Here is a 21,659-nt window from a genome sequence, read left to right as displayed (position 1 = left end):
AGAGAGAGAGAGAGAGAGAGAGAGAGAGAAACTAAGAGCCTAATGCAAATTTATGACTGTGAATATCAGTGCATGTGTGTATGGATAAATGCAGAGCTATAATGAATAATTTTGACATCAGAGCCAAGCTGTAGAAATATATCTTAAATCCACAGATACACCATCTCATGGGGGAGAGCAAAGGAAAACTGTCCCCTCATATACGCATAGGAGCCCCCAGCAGTTGGGTTTCTGACCTTTGACCTTAGAGATTCCAGATCATCTAAGTCTGCCAAGTGTTGGGGGACAAACTAGCCAGGTCTGCTAGGGAAGCATTGTGTTGAAGGAAAGGGAAGAGGAGACGCTTTAAAAGCTGCGTAGTCTTTTACAAAATTATTATTTAATATATTGGCATCTCCATATTTTTCTTCCTGGGCCCCTAGTGAGTGTACCTTTATTGAATCTTTGAATGTATGCAAGGATATATATGTGTGTGGATATTGGCTGCATGTGCTTATGGGTATATGAATTGCTGTTTGGGGACTACAGTGGAAATTGTGATAACGAAGAGCCAGCCCTGTGCATTCGGGGCCAGCACACCTGTTTGTGTGCTCTTCCCCTCCCACTATGCCTGATGATCTCATGAGAAGCAGAGGTTGGTGTTACCTGCTGGTCAGGGTTGAGTCCCTTCATATTAACAACAGATTGAAAATGTACTGACTGAAACAAGGCAAACAGAAATAATATGCTCATATTCTACTTCATTCCACAAAGCAAGTGAAACCTGGGTCCATTTCAGTGAATGAGCTTCAATAATTCATCCCAACTGCCAGTGAGGTATTGACATAAAGCTAATTTAACTCTGGGGGAGCCAGGGGACACAAGGAGCAATTATGCTTCACCTGCAACATGGCTGCTCTGCTGGCTCTCTGGTGCTTTGCTGAAAAGCAAACTCCCAGAGTGAGTAAAGGGCTGGGGAGGTCACTTTTTCCCTTCCCACCTTGCAGTTGACTATCTGAGGCTGTTAGGGTAGTGTTCTATTTTCTTCTTGATGATATTCTTGAATAGAGACTTCCCACCCTCATCTCAGGATTTGAACTTCCCAACAGTGAAGGATATGTTTCTTAAGTAGGACCAATTTCTCTTTTGTATCTATTTCTGAGGAATAAAAACCACTGACTCTTTCTAGAGGGTTTGACAGTTGGAAGCATGAAGCTGAGGTTGTTTTTTTATTTATTAGAGAGAGGGAATCCAAATGTCTTAAATGACATCTAACAATCCATTTGATTTTCTTCTGTCTCAATTCCTGGTTTGGGCACATGCCCGGGTTGCTGGCTCAATCTCCAGTGTCAGGCATACAGGAGGCAGCCGATCAATGATTTTCTCTCATCATTGATGTTTCTGTCTCTCTCTCCCTCTCCCTTCCTCTCTGAAATAAATTTAAAAAAATATTTTTTTAGAATTAAAAACAAAACTGTTTATTGAGTTTTTATCTTCATTTATTCAATAAATGCTCAGTAAGTACCTACTGGTACTAGGCGAACTAAACAGTCTTGATCCTTACCTAGATGGGTTGGCTATATATATATATATATATATATATATAGAGAGAGAGAGAGAGAGAGAGAGAGAGAGAGAGAGAGAGAGATTAAACAAATAAACACAAAAATAAGTATATAATTACAAATGTTGTTAATGCAACTTATTTCTAGTCATGTATTTATGCAACCATCAATTCAATGAGAAGGCATCACAGTAAGGAACAGCTTTGGGATGAGAAGACCTCTCTGAGCCCTGAAGAATGAGTAGCCTGAGAAAGTGAGTGGGAAAACTTAGACAAGGAGGAGGTCAAGGCAGACATGTGTTTTATGTTTGCTCCTTGCTACAAGCAGATGGTTAAACTTGACTAGAGCCTGGTAGGAGAAAAGGAATTGGAAAAGAAAGATCTGAGTTCAAATCCTGATTTTGCCATTTTATAGTTGAGTGACCTTGGGCAAGTTATTTGAAATTTTCAGTTACCTCATCTATAAACTGGAGATGATAACGTTTCCGATTTTATAGAATTATTATAAAAATTAAATAATATTCTAAAGTGGTTATCAATGCTTGGCATATGGTAAGTATCAATAAATTACTATTATAGCCATTTTTATTATCCTCAAATGCTCCAAGTTCTATATAACTTCCAGGATTTGGCACAATTTGCTCCCTTTGTCTGGATCGCATCCTTTTCCCTATATTCACTTACACCTATCATTCAAGTAACGTTGAAATGTATTTCTCAAGAAGGACTTTCCTGACTCCTAAATCAGTGGCTCTCAAACTTTACATGTAAGAGTCACTGTGTGTGTGTGTGAGTGTGTGTTTTGATAAAGTACCATGGCAATATAAGATGATAACATTAGGAGAAACTGAAAAGGAATGAGAGTTATACAGGAACTTTCTGTACTATCTTTGTAACTTTTCTGCAAATCTAAAAATTGTTCCAAAATAAAAGTTTATTTAAAAACAAAAGTAGATTCCTATGCAAATCAAAATCACAATGAGATATCAGCTCACACTATTTAAAAAAAACACACACACAAAAAAAAAACAGAGCCCTAGCCAGTTTGGCTCAGTGGATAAAGCATCAGCCCTCAGACTGAAGGGCCCCGGGTTTGATTCTAGTTGAGGGCATGTACCTTTGTTGCAGACGATATCTGTCCCTGGTCAGGACTTGTGTGGGAGGCAACCAATCTATGTGTCTCTCTCACATCAATGTTTCTCTCTGTGTGTCTCTCCCCCTCCCTTTACTCTCTCTAAAAATCAATGAAAAAAATATCCTCAGGTGAGGATTAAAAAAATAAAAAACAAAACACCAGAAAATAACAAGTGTTGGCAAGAATACAGGAGGTGCTACAACATGGGTGAATCTTGAGGACATTATGCTAAGTGAAATAAGCAAGTCACAAAAAAACCATAAGTATATGGGTTATCTGTATATGTTACATGCCATTGAGCTGACTCTAACTCCTGGTGATCCTATGAATGGGTGATGTCCATAATGTTCTGTCCTCAACTGCCCTGCTCAGGTCCTGAAGACTCATGGAACCAATCCATCTCATATTTGATCTTCCTCTTCCTGCTGCCTTCTATTTTTTCCCTAGCAGTACAGGATTCCAGAGAATCCTGCCTTCTCGGAATGTGTCTGAAGTAGGACAACTTCAATTTTTGTCATTTTTGCCTCTGGCGATATTTCAGGCTTAATTTGCTCTGGGACCCACTTGTTCGTCTTTCTGTCAGTCCAGGCGATCTGTAGAGCTCTCATCCAACACCATAGTTCAAATGAAGTATCTAGAGCAGTCAAAGTCATACAGACTGAAAGTAGCATGGTGGGTTCCAGGGAAAATAGGGAGTTGTTTCATGGGCATAGCATTTCAGCTTTGCAAGATAAAAAGTTCTGGATATTGGTTGTAAAACAATGTAAATATACTTCACACCATTGAACTGTACAGTTAAAATGGTTAAGATGATAAATTTTATGTTACATGTACTTCTGTTTTTTTTTTGTTTGTTTGTTTAAATATATTTTTATTGATTTCAGAGAGGAAGGAAGAGGGAGAGAGAGATAGAAACATCCATGATGAGAGAGAATCATGGATTGGCGGCCTCCTGTAAGTCTCCAACTGGAGATCAAGTCCATAATCTGGGCATGAGCCCTTGACCAGAATTGAACCTGGGACCTTTCAGTTCACAGCTTGATGCTCTATCCACTGAGCCAAACCAGATAGGGCTGTACTTCTGTGTGTTTTTTTTAAACAGAAGATTTCTGGGCCCTACCTTCAGACCTTTGAAAGTGCAAAAATGAAAAAGGTGATCCTAAAAATTGATATGGATTTACAAGGGACTCTGACTAGCCAAAACAATCTTGAAAAATAATGACAAAGTTTGTGGACTTGCATTTTCTGATTTTGAAACTTATTCCAAATCTACAGTAATCAAAATAGTGTGATACAAGCATAAAGATAGGCATATAGATCAATGGAATAGAATTGAAAGTCCAGCAATAAACTCATATATTTATGGTCAGTTGATATTCAACGGGGGTGCTAAGACCATTCAATGGGAACAGAATACTCTTCAACAAATAGTGGAACAACTAGGTATCCACATGCTGAAGAAGAAGAAGAAGGAGAATGAGAGGGGGGTGAAGGAAAAGTAGAGTGGAAGGGGAAGAAGAAAGCTGAATCCCTGCCTCACACTATATACAAATATTAACTCAATGTGGATCAAAGACCTAAATGTAAGAGATAAAACTATAAATCTCTTAGAAAAAAATAAGGGTAAATCTTCATGACCATGGGTTTCACAATGGTTTCTTAAATATGACACCAAGAGCACAAGAAACAAAGAAAAAATGAATAAATTGGACTTCACCAAAATTAAAAACTTGCATATCAAAGGATCATCAAGAAAGTAAAAAAAAAAAAAAAAAAAAAAAAAAAAAAAAAAAGCCGAAACCGGTTTGGCTCAGTGGTAGAGCGTCGGTCTGCGGACTAAAAAGTCCCAGGTTTGATTCCGGTCAGGCGCATGTACGTTGGTTGCGGGCACATCCCGGTAGGGGGTGTGCAAGAGGCAGCTGGTTGATGTTTCTCTCTCATCAGCGTTTCTGGCTCTCAATCTCTTTCCCTTGCTCTTTGTAAAAAATCAATAAAATATATATTTTTTAAAAAAGTAAAAAAAAAAACTTTGTCTTTCTTTCTGTATTTCTTTCTTTCTTCCTTTGCAAGTTGCATATCCAAAAAGGTTCTGATATCCAGAATATTAAAAAAAGAAAAAACTCTTGCAACTCAATGACAATAAATAAATAAATAAATAACCTCATTGAAAAATAGGCAAAGAACTTGGATAGACATTTCTCCAAAAAAGAGATGGAAATAGCCAATAAGTACATGAAAAGATGCCCAACATCATTAGTCATTAGGAAAATCAAATCAGAACCACCATGAGATACCCTTTATACCCACTAGAATGGCTATGGTAAATTTTTTTAAAAGAAAAATAACATGTGTTGGCAAAAATGTGGCAGCATTGGAGCCCTTGCACATTCCTAATCAGCATGTAAAATAAAATGGTGCAGCCACTGTAGGAAACAGTTTAATAGCTCCTTAAAAAGTTAAACAAAATTACCTTATGACTCAGCAATTCCATGCCTAGGTATATACCCAAGAGAATTGAGAACAAGTACTCAAACAAATACTTGTGCATGAATATTCATAGTAGCAATATCAGCAAAGGCCAAAAGGTGGAAACAACCCAAATCTCTATTGATGGATGAATAGGTAAATAAAATGTGATACATACACATAATGGAATATTACCCATCAATAAGAAGAAATGACATACTGATATATGCTACAACATATATGAACGAACCTCAAAAACATTATGTTAAGAAAAAGAAGGCAGACACAAAAGATCATATAATGATCCCATTCATATGAAATGTCCAGGATAGGTAAATCCAGAGAGACAGAAGGCAGGTTAGTGGTTGCCAAGAGATGGGGTAGGGGGGAGTGACTGCTTGTTGGGTATGTGTTTTCTTTTTGAGGCGATGAAAATGTTTTGGAACTCGCCAAAACCAGTTTGGCTCAGTGGATAGACTGTAGGGGTGTCGAACTCAATCAGAGAAGGGGCCAAAATCTAAAATCCAGCCTAAATCGCGGGCCGAATGGTTTACTGAACAGTCATAAACTGATAATGTCATAAACTGACAGCGGAGTGCAGTGATGACAGCGTGGTGCGGGCCACATTGCAAGGCCTGGCGGGCTGGATTTGGCCCGCGGGCCTTGTGTTTGACACATGTGGGATAGAGCATCGGCCTGCGGACTGAAAGGTCCCAGGTTCGATTCCGGTCAAGGGCATGTACATTGGTTGCAGGCACAACCCCAGTAGGAGGTGTGCAAGAGGCAGCTGGTCGATGATTCTCTCTCATCGATGTTTCTAACTCTCTATCCCTCTCTCTTCCTCTCTGTAAAAAATCAATAAAAAATATATTTTAAAAAAAAAAGAAAAAAAGAAAATGTTTTGGAACTACATAGAAGTGACAATTGCACAACATTGCAAATATCCTAAATGCTATTGAAGTCCACACTTTTAAATAGCTAATTATATGTTATGTAAATTTTACTTCAATTTTAAAAAAAATAGCAGGCCCCACCATCAGAACCTTTGACTCAGTACATCTGGTATGAGGCCCAGATGCCTTTGATGCAGGTGGTCCAGGGACCATATGTTGAGAAACATCGTTAAACTGTGTTAAACCTCTTGTCGATCCTCTCCCATAGATTTCTGAGCCTCTCCTTTTGTAACATATCTCATCACTGAAATTATTTATCCTGCACTTCTTTTCCCCTAGACTGCAAACTCCTTGAGAGCAGGGCCCAGGTTGTCTTCTTTATTCATCATAATATCCCCAGCATTTATTTTATTATTATTTTAAAAAATATTTTAAAATTGATTTTTAGAGATAGAAAGAAAGGGAGAGGGAAAAAGAGATAGAAACATCAATGAGAGAGGAAGTCATTGATTGATTGCCTCCTGCATGGCCCCCACTAGGGATCCAGCCCACAACCTGGGCATGTGCCCTGACCAGAATCGAACCAGCAACTGAACCGGTGACCTTTTGGTTCCTTGGTCAACACTCAACCACTGAGCCACACCAGCCGGGCTATCCCCAGCATTTAGAAAAGCACCTGGACATTACATGTCCTCAGCAGATATGGGGAGGGTGGAATTACTGAACTAGATTAATCAAATGGGGACAGAGTAAGAAGGGAAAATCCTAAGGAGTCTCTAGTCCAAGATCCCATAGTCCAGATGGCGGGTCCAAGGTTTAGCTTCCCTTCTCTCCATGACTTCCACCCCATGGCGAAGTGTATTGGCCCCCAGGGTGGAAATCAGCACACTGGTTGGGAAAGGAAGCTTCCCCAGGATCCCAAAACTGAGCTTTCCTTAGGGAGGCACATCTAGGAAGCTCATGGTCAAGCCTGGCACAACAGTCTGAGTTCTGAGACCCTCAGACATGGCATCCAGAGGTGCACACCTCTGTCGGCGTCTCTTAGCTAAAAAACTCTGGCCAGGTTCTCCTGGCTGCCTAGTGTATCCCAGCACCATTTGGCTGGGTGACTGCTCTTAATCTTGGCTGTTTCTACGGTGCCTTAGAGCCCAGAGTCAGCAGAATGACTTCCCTCACTGTCCCTGCGCTGGGCCTGGGCCATCCCACTGTCACCTGTGCTGACTTCTAAGGCCTCATCCACACTGCAGGAAGCGTGACACAGCCCAGAGGGTGTGGGAGAGACATCCTGAGGACGGGTTGGAGCCTCATGCCTGGACCTCCCAGATGGGGCCGGCACAGACGTAATTTCTTCTCACTGCTCTTACCCTTCCCCTCCAGGGCCCGTAGAGTGCCCCTCCCCTCTGTGTCTTCGATGAGGGGGAAAGTGACGTTTCCCAACTCTATACTAAGCTTATGACAGTCAATTATCCCTAAATCAACCCCCTTCCTCCACATTTACACTTTCACACAGGATAGCATAAAAGTAGGAAGCCAATGTATTTCGAAGGAAAAAATAGAGCCTTTTCTTAATTTTATCCTGTGGCCTTCTCCAAGGCTCTAAATCTTTCCCTCGACATTAAACAAGTCACTTCCATTCAGCATGTACTATACACCAGGCAATGGAGCTTTAGTGCTTAACTTGCATTAACTCATTCAGTTCTCACACAACACTTCCAGATAAATGATGTTCTTTTAATTAAATTTATTGGGGTGACATCGATCAACGTGAACATATAGCTTTCAGGTATGGGTTTCTGTTATAAGATCTGTATAGGTAAGTGATTTTATAAACTTAGTTGTGAAATGTAACAGATATACAGAAAATGTCTAAAACACATACTTGTCGCTATAAAATTAATATATTACATATTATTATTACATATATCTGTGATAAATATTCTCTTGCTTTTCTTTATAGTTTTACGAGAGGCCCAATGCATGAAGATTTGTGCAAGAATGGGCCTTCCTTACTCTGGCTGCCAGCACTGCCTTCTTTCTGCCTTCCCATGCTGCCCAGAGACCAGAGGGAGCCACTGGGGCAGTGTGGAACACCTGCCTCCTGGCTGCTCAGCACCTGCATATGCAAATAAACCCACCATCTTTATTGGGTTAATTTGTATACGCACTCCTGATTGGCTGGTGGGTATTGTAGCAGTATGGCCAATTTGCATCTTACTCTTTTATTAGTCTATATTAACAATGTATAGATTCCTAAATTATATAGGTTTTATTATCTATTTTAACTATATATGAATGGAATACTACAACATATATTCTTTTGAGGGGTTTCTTTTTTAGCATGAATCCTTGTGGAATTCATTTATGTTGTTTTATGTGTCTGAATTTAATTGATGTTCATTGATGTACATTCCGTTGGCTGAAATACCACATATATTGTACATTTCCATTATAGATGGGTATGGGGGCTGTCTCCCTTTTTGGACATCCCAACATTCTTGTGCATGAGTTCTGGTGTATACAACCATAATTCTCTAGTGTGTACAATTTGTAAAGGAATTGCTGCATTAAAGACCATGAGTATTTTCAGCTTTAATGGACAATCCCAAAGATTGCTTTTCAAAGTGGTCATCATAGTGTTGAATTTATCCCTCTCATTTTACTGATGAGGAAATTGAGGATAAGTACCCAAGGCCACCAGCTCTAAGGGGGGAGGCGGGGCTAGAATGTACACCAAGTCAACCTGACTTTGAAGCTCAGGTTCTTTTTAAAATATATATATTTTTTATTGATTTCAGAGAGGAAGGGAGAGATAGAGAGAGATAGAAATATCAATGATGAGAGAGGATCATTGACCGGCTGCCTCCTGTACATCCACATTGGGGACTGAACCCACAACCTGGGCCTCCTGGTTCATGGCTCCACACTCAACCACTGAGCCACGCTGGCTGGGCTGAAGCCCAGGCTCTCACTACCTATGCTCTGTTTTAATTTGAGTATACTCAACTGCTTTAACTAGAAAGCCAGTCATAACTCAGTAGCTTAAAAAAATGTGAATGTCTAGTTCTGTCTCATAATGGTCTGAAGAGAGTGTTTCAGATCAGCAGGCTGCTCTGTTCCACATAGTCATTAAGAAATCAAGGTTAGGGCCTTGTCATGGGGCACATGGTCATGGCCAGATTGCTGGCATGTTTGAGATCGAGCTGGTGAAAAGGGGGAAGCATGTGTCAGGGTTTATATATGCGTAAGGTTCTATGAACCTGGCCTTGAAGTGTTGCACATCATTTCTTAGTCACCTGCCATCCCAGCTCAATTCTGCTACCATAGAAGAAGCTGAGGAAGGATTTTGGAGGATAATTATCCATCTCACTACCATGTATTGCCTCTCCCCTTCTTTTATTCCAGGGCTTGTTTCAAATAATTTCCTCCTTCTTTTCTTTCATGGCAATCCCAGGGATAACTTATGTAGCTAATGAATAGACTTTAGTTCAAGAAGGCACTGGTTTCATTCGAGATGGTTGTCAGGCAAAGTGAGCAGAGGTGCCCTCCCATACCACCTGATTATCTTCACTAAAGATAATGTTTTGACGGCTTAGTTCCTATAAGGTACTGAGGACACGCTGAGACATCATATCACTTACCATGCATGGAAGTTCCAAAAAAAAAGTGCACCTGGATATAGGGTGAAGGGCATGTGCACCTACAGGGTGAACCTAGAACCAAATCAGAGTCCGGGATATGCAGCCCTACCCTGCTCTGCAAGGAGAGTCCCACACAGTACAGCTTGGGCTGGATGTGATCTATATAAGGAAGGAATGTGCATTGGATATATGAGTGATGGAATCACCTCCCAGTCTACTCAGGACTAAAGAGACAGCCTTGGGCATTAGCCATGATAGGTCTTAAGGGGCTTGGCCTGTGGAAATCATGGTTTCTTGCATTCAAATGGTCCCGTTCCATGGGTCTCTTAATAGCCAGAGGTAATGCTGAGTGAAACAAGCCAGCCAATGAAAGAGAAACACCACATGACCTCACTTATTTATGGATGATAAAGAACATTATAAACTGAAGAACCAAAAGATAGATATAGAGACAGTAAAGCAACAAGCAGACTGTCAAATTACAGCGGGGAGGTTAGGGAGATCTGGGGGAGATAAGAGATCAACCGAAGGACTTGTATACATGCATATAAGTACAACCAATGGACACAAAACTCTGGGGAGGGAGGGCTTGTATAGGAGGGGGAGGGCAATGGTATATGTACAAAGGTAATTTAATTAAAAAAAAATAGCCAGAGGTAGCCTCAGAGAGAAGCGGCTGCCCTGGGAGGGGGTGAGTACTTTGCACCTGTCAGGGAGGCCTGCAAGGATGGCGTAGGAGACCAGAGCAGATGACATAACCTAAGCCTATGTTCCAAAGTTCAGTGGATTTTGGTCAGACATTCTGAACCACTAACTTCTAGTCTTTTCTTCTGCCTCGTGGAAAAGAGGGCAGCCCCTTCTTTCTGCCAGCAGAGGGCGTATCCTGGGAAACCTGGACCGGCAGGGGGCAAGGGGCGGGGCTTGAGATAGGATAAGGATCAGAGAGACCTAGGAGTGTGTCCTTCCGCTTAGTTGGGCAAATCTGGGAACCACACAGTCTCAGTTTCCTCGTGGGTGAAATGTACCTGCATCTGAGAAAGAAATAGTAATTATCTCCATTTTACAGAGGAGGAACCTGAGGCTCCGAGCTTGCTCAAGAATGCACCAGAGGAGGTACAGTCAGGATTCACACGAAGGCCGTTTGACTCTGCAGTGGGAGCTCTTCGTTATTATGATTCACTAGTGGGGTGAGGCGTGTGGGATGAGTTCGGGGAAGAGGAGATCCTCAGTCTAACATGTCAGGTGTTAGGTGTTCCCTGGTCCCTGCACTGTTAAGCCAAGGGTGTGCTTTAGTGCGAAGGAAATGCGTAGTGTGAGTGGGCAGGAGGAAAAAGGAACAGAGACTCAATGTGACTAGACTCATGCTGTTTCTTTCTCGGGCTCGCAGCCTCGGGCTGGCCCTAGCAGGGGTGTTCAGGCCTGCCGCCGCCACCTCCCCTCCCCCTTGCAGGGACTGGGTAACTGGGAGCAGCCTCCTCTGCAGCGCCGCTGGCTCCCTCCCCGCAGTGGCGAGGTGGGAGGGGGAGGAGGGTGTGCGGCGGTTGCACAGTTTATGCTCCTCCAGAGCTTCAGAGCAAGATTTCCCCAAAAAGCCATATTAAATAAATAAAAGGAAATTCGGCAGATGGGAACATGAATCAATGAAAACTCCCATATGAGTGCAAAAGATTTGTGTCGAAAAACAAAACATCAACATCTGGGAGCTGCCGCGGCTCCCCTTGGCTGCTCGTTTGGAATGGATTCTCGGTGTCGCTTTCTGCCTCTTCCTGGCCCTGGGAGAGGACAGAAAGAAATAAAGAATTAAGCCCATTTAAATAAAAAATAGTCATTTTTAATCAGAAATGAACGCTGGAGGGAACGTGATCCCGGCGGCGGGGCTGCAGCGCTCTGCCAGGGGACAGCGGGGAGAGAGAGCCCCCTGCCGGGTGCCGAGGGGAGCCCCCTCTCCGCCCCGCAGGCTCTCTGGAGCCGGTTACCTCCAGATCCCACAGCTGCCGCTGCTGGGTGAGCCCGCACACCCAGCGCCCACCGCACTGCGGCCGCTCGGTGGCTCAGCGACTCCCGCACCCCACTGGTTACATGGGCGGGGGGGGGGGGGGCGGGGGGGAGCGATTCCTTCCGTAGCTGCAGCACCTGCAGCTGCCCCTCCCTCCTCATCTGGCCAGATCGAACCTCTGCGTGAGATCCCCCAATTCTGGTTAGATAGAAAGATCTGGGATGAGGGGTGAAAGAGGAACCTAGGCCGTGAGGAACCTGCGGCTCAGATCAAAGACCGCACTAAGCCCTGAGTCTGGGCCACCCAAGGATTATTAATTAGGCAGACTTTGGATCCGATGCCTGGATTCAAACCCAGCTCTGCCACTGCCAACCATTTGACCTTGAACAAATGAGGTTCCGAGCCAGGTTTTCAGTATTTGTACAGTGGGAATAGCACCAGCCTCCTAGGGGAGTTGTGAAAAGTAAATGATAACACACATGGAAAGTACTTAGCACAGTGCACACGTACATAACATTGCATAAATGTTAGTTATTGTCAATAGGATCAAAGCTCAAACTATCATAGCCCGAAAGGTTCTGCATAGACCCCCTCCACTGGGCTCCAGCAGCATTAACCTTGTCTTCCACCCAGCAGCCCAGGGCCCCTCTGCCACAGGACCTTTGCATGTGCTGTTTTCTCTGCCTGGAAGGCTCTTGCCCACCCTCCACTTCAACCCAGCCTGCACTTTCTTTGGGCCTCAGTTTATTTGTCACATCATCCAGAAAACTCTCTCTGATTCTGCCCTCCTCCAAACATACTCTATTCTATTTTTTCATAGCAGGCTGGGCTTCTCCTTGCTGTCAGTGCTCCTAGTTAAAATGTATAAATGTAATCTGTTTAACGTCCACCGCCCCCTGGACAGTCCACTCCATGAGGCCAGGAGCCCACCTTACCACATATACTGTGGTATCCCCAGGCCCCAGGACAGTGTCTGGCATAGGCCCCCTATTTGTGGTAAGTGACCCAGAGTGGAGGGTGGGATCCTGAGACCAGAGGGAATCTTGAGTCTTCTCCATTGTTTCACCAGTTCCTTCCAATGGTAAACATGTATTTATTAAGCTCATCTAGGTGCCAGGTCCTGTGTTGGGTGCCGAGGACACAGAGCCATACAATTCTATCTCTGACTTAATGGAGTTCATAGTCCAAGGGCAGAGACAGGCATATAAACAGAAGACAACACAGATGGGGTGTAGACAGCAGCCAGGGTGTGTGTGTGTGGAGGGAATGGGGATGGCTGTTCCTGCAAGGACAGGGCCGTTGGCTCTAGGTGGTATGGGTGGACTAAGCGCCATGCTTCACCTGCATTATGATACTAAAACTCACCACTATTAGATAGGCCTGGTGTCATCCCTATTGTACAGAAGAGGCATAAAGAGGTTCAACAGCCCAGCCCAAGTGGCTCAGTGTTTGAGTGGAGATTATGGTTTGATTCCCCATCAGAGTACATGCCCAGATTGTAGGCTCGATCCCCAGTAGGGGGTGTGCAGGAGGCAGCTGATCAATGATTCTCGTCATTGATGTTTCTATCTCTCTCTCTCCCGTGCTCTCTCTGAAAGAAAAAAAGAAGTTAAGAATGTGCCAAGAATCACAAAGACAGTAACGGCAGAAGTGACATTCGAACACAGGCACGTTCTGCTTCAGAGTCAGAGTTCTTAACTCCCGGACCATTCTGCCTCCTAGCGAATGGCTGTGAGGCGATCCTCCCTTTTGTTTAGGTTGGGTTCACATCCCAGCCCACAACCCTCTTTCTGAACCGGTGAGAATGGGATTGCCCCTCCCCACATCCCTGCCGGTAAGAATGCTGCCACCCAGGAGCAGAGAGAGGGGGAGAAGCCCAGGGCTGAGGGGCAGGTGAAAGCTGTTCCCCCACATGAGCTTAATGAGGAATGTTCATTGGGCAGCAGAGACCTGCTACCGCTCAGCTAAAAACAGGAGCGCCTCTGGCTTCTGTGCTGCCAAATCCCCAGCGCTGGAGGGAGGCCTGAGCCTAAGCCGGGCTCAGCGCCCTGAGGGTGCTGCTCTCACTTTTTACTCCCACCTCAAAGCTCCACTGATCCTGCTACATCTCCTCTGACCACCCTGGGGCTTTTTTTTTTTTTTTTTTTTTAAAGGTTCATTTGTTCTCTTAAAGGCAGCCCAGCCTGCTCTCCGAGATTCCAGGACTCAGCTAGCAGAAAGATTTGGAGGCTTACCGGGGACTGTTCTGAGTCTTCTTTGCACAGGGATGACTGGTTAGATGGGGGTTCCTTCAAGGATTCCAGACCACCCCTCCTTTTCAGGTCATCCCACCCTCCGGCTCTCAGAAAGCTGCACTTCCAGCAGTACCTGGAGAATTCTGACAGGTGGATCTGAGGTCAGAGTAGTGATGTAAGACTGGAACTCAGGTAAGAGAACAAGGGCAAGGCTAATCATTGTGACCATTTATTGAGTCCTATCTGTGTGCCAAGCACTGTGCTAACTAAGCTCTTTCCATGCGTTTGCTCAGTGAATCCTCACATCAATCATGTCAGGAAGGAACCAAAATTATGAGAAATTGAGGCTGAAAAAAATTCTAGTACTTTCCCCAAGTTCACACAACTGGAAAGTGGTGGGAGATTCAAGCTCAGGCCATTAGGACTGTGAAATCCAAGCTCTTAACCACTCTACTCTCATTATGGGTCAAAGACACAGAGGGCAATTCAAGAAAAGACCAACCAACAAAGAACTGAAACGTGGGCAATGCTGATACTCAGGGTCAGGAGGCAGAAGAAGCAATTATTACAGAACAGAAAGAGCTTGTCCACCACTAGACAGAGCCAAACACTGGAGGACTGCAGTGGAGAAATATTGGCTATTTTATTGATGAGCTACACCACCCAGGAGAGCAGGAAGCTAATGCTCAAAAGCCAGAACTCCTGATGGTGTGTAGGTTACAGGTTGTATAGGGTAAAATCATAAGACACAGTGGGTTAGGAGTTCAGTGTCTTGCTGGGAGTTAATTTGTTGGAGGCAAGCTAAGGGTAATGAATCATTTCTTCAGGCCTAGAGGTCAGCCCCGAGGCCTGTTCTTGTTTCATGGGAGCCACTCCACCTTAGGACTCAGGAACTGAGACCTAACTTAGGTCAAGATGTTATCTTTAGCCTGCCAGGAGTCCCAACCCCATGACCATTATTCAGGCCTACTGTCTTCTGCTGCCTCGGGGGTTGCTGATTATCCAGGGGAAAGGCTAGGTCTCTGAGGAATATATATAGAGAGATGATTTCTAAAGCTTGGATTTAAAACTAAATTAAAGTCATAAGAACCCTCAGTTTCACAATGACAGAAACAGAACAATCAAGGGGTAGACGTGGGAGACACCATACAAGAAGCCAGAGAGAGGACAGATTCAAGGGCCTGATGAAAAAATGCCATTATTTTAGGATGTGGTGACTAGCTGGGAGTGGGAGTGTCTGACACCTTCGGGATGTCTGTGCAGATCTCAAGAAATTCAGAAAGAAAGCGAGAGAGGGAGGACTCATTTCACTGGCTCCTGAGTCTACAGTACTGATCTTTCCTGGGTTCCAGCTGCATCTTGCCTTTGGGGTCCATTAATGTCCCTGTAAGATTTGAGGCACAGGAAACTGACTACCAAGACATATTAAAGTAAAGTTTATTCTCCAGTAATGAGCGGGACTCATTACGGAGGTAGAAAAATCAGAACTGAAGGAGTGGGGAGAAGAGAAAGGACCCAGCCGGGCTGCCTCCACAGATGGAGATGGAGAGAGCAGCACGTGGAAGGTCAAGTGAGCCTTTTGAGGGGAGGAACAGGAAAGGATTGCCCCAGGGCGAAATAGGAAGGGGTGGGCTCCAGGGCAGTTCAGCATGCGCTGACTGGTGGTTCAGTGTCTTGGGGATGTCTCTGTGAGAGATGCCAGTAATGTCATAACTCCGCCCACCAGTTGGGGGGAGGGAGAATCTCACAGTCCCCCTACTCCTCTGTGTCCTGATACAACTTTTCTTTTCTTTTCTTTTTTTAAAAAATATATTTTTATTGATTTTGTACAGAGAGGAAGGGAGAGAGATAGAGAGCTAGAAACATGGATGAGAGAGAGTCATCGATCAGCTGCCTCTTGCACACCCCCTACCGGGAATATGCCCGCAACCAAGGTACATGCCCTTGACCGGAATCGAACCCGGGATCTCTCAGTCCCCAAGCCGACGCTCTATCCATTGAGCCAAACCGGTTTTGGCGTGATACAACTTTTCTAAAGAGCTAGTGTCAATGTGTTTCTAATATTGCCAATGAGAGTCAAAACTAATGTGGGGGAGAACTGAGCCAACCCTGAGTTCAAAGTTCCTTTCCTGAGTAGCTTGGGGAAATAGTACAATTGACAGAAATAAGGAAGGACGAGGTGGTTTGCATGTGAGATTTAAAGAGTAGATGGTCAACTGAATGTGCCAAAACCAGTTTGGCTCAGTGGATAGAGTGTCAGCCTGCGGACTGAAAGGTCTCAGGTTCAATTCCAGTCAAGGGCATGTACCTTGGTTGCGGGCACATCCCCAGTAGGGGATATGCAAGAGGCAGCTGATGGATGATTCTCTCTCATCAATGTTTCTAACTCTCTATCCCTCTCTCTTCCTCTCTGTAAAAAATCAATTAAATATATATTTTTAAAAAATATGGTCAACTGAGTCAGGTGCTCTGGACGCTGACTGAGCAAAGGCCACTGGCCGATGAGGTGGCCCCGATGAGCCTAGTGACAGCTGTGTCAGAAAAACAGTGATGGGAGCTGGGAGACAAAGCTGAAAGCAAAGAAGTTTTGAAGGAAGGGGAGAGAATTTGTTTGTTACTGAAAAAATGTGGCAATAGAAAGAAACAGGATGGTGGCTGAAAAAGGCAGGGTGAGAAAATAAAGGAACCCCCACCCCAAGATAGGAAAGGCCTGTGGATATTTCATAGAAAGAAAAAAAAAAACTAGCATAGAGATGTATGCTTTGGCATGAGGATTAGGATAATCAGACAAGATAAAGAGACAAGGTTCTGGAAGAGACAGGGAGGGAATGGGACTGAGAGCAAACAGGGGAGTTTGGCCTCAGAACAAAGGGAATCAGACCTTCGCAAATGAGTCTCTGTGCTTGTCATTTCCTCTAACTCATATTCATGCCTTCCACTTATTTGCATAGTGTGCAATTAAAAGTCCACAGCTGTCCTCACAGCTGCTCTCAAGTTAGAGCCTTCTTCATTATCATCATATACTGACCACGTGCCAGGTAATTTATGTTAACTCATGCAGAGGGTACAATTCGCATTCCCATCTTCCAGATGAGGAAACCGAGGTAAAAGATATAATTCACTTGACTAATTACCCAGCTGTAAGTGGGAGGGCTGTGTTGGATGCCAGACATTCCAATTCTAGAACCTGTGCTGCTTCCTGAAACCTCAAAGAATTGAAAATGTTTGCTGCTAGAGAGCAGGACTAGAGAGTAGAGAGCTGCTCTCCAATAGGCAGGGGTCTGCTTTATTTTTTTATAAGCCTTGTAGTACTGTTTGACTTTTTTTTTTATTAGAGTAGGTGTTCTCTTAACCATTACTTAAGTGAGGGGTAAATCCACTGAGCTTGGCATGCTCCCTGGTCCCCTTAATTCACTTCACACATAGGTGTGAATTGTTTGACCACTTGACCAACCACATGTCCAGGTCCTCCTGGATATCAGGCTTTCTATGACATGATTATTTTAAAATGAGAAAACAGACTTGTACAAAGGAGCTTGCATTTTTTTAATGATGCTGAGGGGATGACTCAGGCTTCTCAGTGATGAAGATAAGGTCACTGGCTAGAAGGGACATGGGGAAAATAAGGGCTTAATCCCTTCAACCCACCTCCCACTCAGCAGCCAATAGCCTTTTTAGGATCCCTCCAGCCTAATCATGCTCCCTTCCTCAATGTGCCATACCCTCAGGATAGAGTCCAGACATCTTAGGAGGTTTATAAGACTTTATGACCTGGCCCCATTTACCCCTCTGGACTAAAAGGGCTATCACTATCCTATATCCTTACCACTCCTTCAACAACCACACTGATCTAAAATTGTACTCTTTGCCTCCTGGGCACTTGCCCAGCCAGAACTGTGTTTTCCCTTCCCTTTCTTCACCTGGCTCGCTTCCAGTCCTCACCTTTAGGCTCATCAGTTTAGATGTTGTTGCCCTCAGGAAGTCTCCCTTGGATTTCCATACCGAGGGTATGAGCCTCTCCTAGGTGTTTCCATAGCAGCCCACACTTTCCCCACTAAAGCACGTGCTAATCTCCAAAGAGCTCTTAACCACTATTCAAGCCCCTGTGTCTTGCCCTCCCACACTGACTGTGGGCGGATCCTGTGATTTGCTTTAGCCCACAGAGTGCCGAAGTGAAGCTGTGCAGGTTCCAGGCCTAAGCCTTAGGGAGCTTGGCAGCTTCCACTTTTGTCCTTTTAGGAAGTTCTGAGCCACTGTTTTTGGAAGCCCAGCTACCCAGCTGGAGAAGCCACGTGGAACATGGCAAAGAGGCTCAGCCTTTCCAATGTCCCAGGCGAGCCTTCATATGACTCCAGCCTCAGCTGCCACCTGACAGCAGTCTCCTGAGAGACCCCAAGTGAGACCAGCGGAATTGACAGCTGAGTCCAGTCAATTCACAGAACTGTGAGAGGTAATGACTGTTTAAAGCCACAAAATTTTGGAGTTTGTGATGCTGCAATCACTAAAACACCATTCTGTAGGTTAATTGTCTACTGAGTTTGCTTGTCCTGCTAGATTATTTTCTCTGTGAGGGCAGGGACTACATTCATTTTTTAAAAATTGTACTCTCAGGATACTCTCCAGCACAGAATCAGCTCTCAGATATTGGATTAGTGCAAATTAAGAATGTCTGCCAAAACAAATGTCTAGAACCCTCACCGGGATTAAAAGATAGTTAAGTGGACATCTCAGTAGTACATTCACTTACCTTTGTAGAGGGATTGAGTTAAATTGACTTGGGCCACAAGCCAACAGAGAGCAATCTTGGGAGAAGAGAATGGCTGATGGGTTGGCCTGAAGTTCAAGCAAAACTAAAGGCCAGGGGACAAAGCTACCGTCCTTGATGGTGCTCCTCTGGGCCACACTCCACAGGTGATTGGGTGTGTCAGTGAGGACACCATCTGCTCTAGCCATCTACCCTCACACAGGTGGTCTGTTAGTGTTCTCAGACTACCAAGGACATGAGATGTCATCGAGCCATCTATAACAAAAGCATAATATGCTAATTAGACCGGACAACCTTCCAGACGAAGCCAGGGAAGGGAAGCCGGGGTCCTGGGTGCCAGTGGCTAGAGGGAAGCCCAGGTCCCGGGTGCCAGAGGGAAGCTGGTGCTAGCAGCTGGGGGAAGGAAGACCTACTCTTGCACAATTTCCGTGTATCGGGCCGCTAGTCTTATATATGGGAACAGGCACCTTACCTTCAAAAAATGTCAACTAGCTTCAGACACGGAGGAGCCTCAATGACAGTATATGTGGAGTGAATACATTTACGCTAGAATCAATAAATCCCATTGGGTTGGGGGCTGGTGTTCTGTGTCTGCAATCATAGCAGTGCAAGGTGTCCAGTCAAGTCAACAGGCATTGCTTGAACATCTTCTGTGGACAGTTTATGTCAAGCCCAATGTGGGACACAACATGAGAAAATGCCATCCCTGCCCTGAGGGAGAGAACTGGAGACTAGACTTACACAAATGAGGTAATTAAATTACAGGACAACATATAATTACTGCTAAATTGTGTGGTAAGAAATTAAGTGCTAGAGAAATTGGGAAAAGCGGAGAGCAGTGAGGGCTCCAGTAGTTGGGGAATTGTCACTGAAGCGCTAGATGTGGCTGAACCTTCAGGAATAAAATAAACTACCAGACAGGCTGAAAGGAAGAAGAATGTGGAAGTCCCAGGAGAACAGAGCCGAACCAGTGTGCATATTTTATTTTGAGGCGGCAACACACGTCTATGAAAAGTGGTTGCCCCAAGTCCCAAAGCAAGGATATTTCTAAATAGTTCCCTAATATTCACATGTCTGAGTCTATTTATTGTTTCTTCTGCTTGCAATGCCTTTTTCCACCTGGCAAACTCTTTTTAAAAAAACATACTTTTATTCATTTCAGAGAGGAAGGTAGTGGGAGAGATAGGAATATCAATGATGAGAATCATTGATTGGCTGGCAAACTCTTATAGTTCAAGGCCCAGCTCAAATGCAACTACTTTTCAGAATCTTTCCCTCATATCCCATAACCCAGGGCTCATGCTTCTACTGGAAAAATATCTATTTATTTTGCCCACTCACCTCTCTCAGTACAATTAAGAGCCACTTACACTTACTAGGCTCTTACTGTGCACCAGGAACTATGCTAAACACTTTAAATGTACTATTTTATTTAAGCCTCACAATTGCATGAGATAGTATTTTTCCTATTTTATACACGAAGAACCTGAGGCTTAAAGTGGTTAAGTAAACTCCCCAAGAACACATAGCGAGGAGGTAAGAAAGCTGGAATTCAAACCATTTGTGGAACTCCAGAGGCCACACTTAAAACAACAGAACATGCACCGTGTTTCCCCGAAAATAAGACATCCTCCGAAAATAAGACCTAGCTCATGGAAAGATAAGACATCCCCTGAAAATTGGGAGAAAAAAATTAATATAAGACACTGTCTGATTTTCGGGGAAACAAGGTATTCCTGGAGGCCACAAATGCTCTTTACCCTGTCTTCTCATTCTAGGATGGTGGCTGACATATGGCTCAAAAATTGAACATATGAATACATATGTCTGGTTATGTTAATTGCCTGTGTCTAAAAGTAGGTACCCCCCAGTACTTTTACCCCAAGTGGAGGCTTTCACCTGCCCAGAAGTCAGGTACTTGGGAAAAAGGAGGAGGAAATCAATACACCTTATATTTGAATTTGAGCTCCTTTATTTTAATGGATTAAAGTGCAGTAGAAGAGAACCATGCTTTTCCCAAAGAACACATCATTGGCATTGGCTGGGTCTGAAGATGAGGGCTCTATTTAACAACAGGTGTAGCGGGGCAGTGGGTTTTCAAGTTGTTTTTTTAATATATTTTTTATTTAAAATATTTCATTCTATAATCTTTAATTTTTAAAATTTTCTTTATTAAAGTATCACATATTTGTCCTTATTCCCCCCATTCCCATCCCCCATCTCTCCCCACATATACCTCCACCCCCCTGTTGTCCCTGACCACTGACTGGTTAGGCTCATAAGCTTGCGCACAAATCCTTTGGTTGATCATCCCCTTTATCCCCACCCGCCCCTACATTCCCTCTGAGGTCCGAGTCTGATCCATTCCTCCTTGTCTCTGGGACTGTTCTTGTTCATCAGTCTATGTTGTTCGTCATAAAAAAATATATTCTTATTGATTTCAGAGAGGAAGGGAAAGAAGAGATAGAAACATCAATGATGAGAATCCATTTGCTGCCTCTTGCACGCCCCCTACTGGGGATGGAGCCCGCAACCTGGGCTTGTGCCTTTGACCAGAATCAAACCCGGGACCCTTTAGTCCACAGACCCATGCTCTATTCGCCGAGCCAAACCGCCAGGGCTCTCTTAGGTATTTTAAAAACAGCAATTCAAGCTGTTCCTGTTAAACCAGTTAGAACCAGATCACTCTTTCTGACCCTCTATGAAGGCTGATGCCCAGACAGTGGAGGGGGTTGGCCAGAAAGGTGAATACAAAAGCCGAGCGGGAGCTGGAACCCCGGAATCAGAGCCTGCTTGTGCAGGACTTCATTGCCTACGGCTACGCCATCAGCCCGACCCACCTCTCCAGGCCAAGGGCCTGGGACGGGCAGCATGGACTACGGGCTTCCCACTCCTCCGCCCAATGGGCCTCATCACTCCCACCCCCTCCGGCATCATGGCCTGAGGAAGGCTGTTCCCCTTTCGCATCTCTAGGGCGTCTGCAAGATGC

Source organism: Pipistrellus hanaki (genome assembly GCF_964339955.1).
Source record: "Pipistrellus hanaki genome assembly, chromosome: 5".
NCBI lineage: Eukaryota > Metazoa > Chordata > Mammalia > Chiroptera > Vespertilionidae > Pipistrellus > Pipistrellus hanaki.
Note: the sequence above shows the minus strand (reverse complement) of the source record.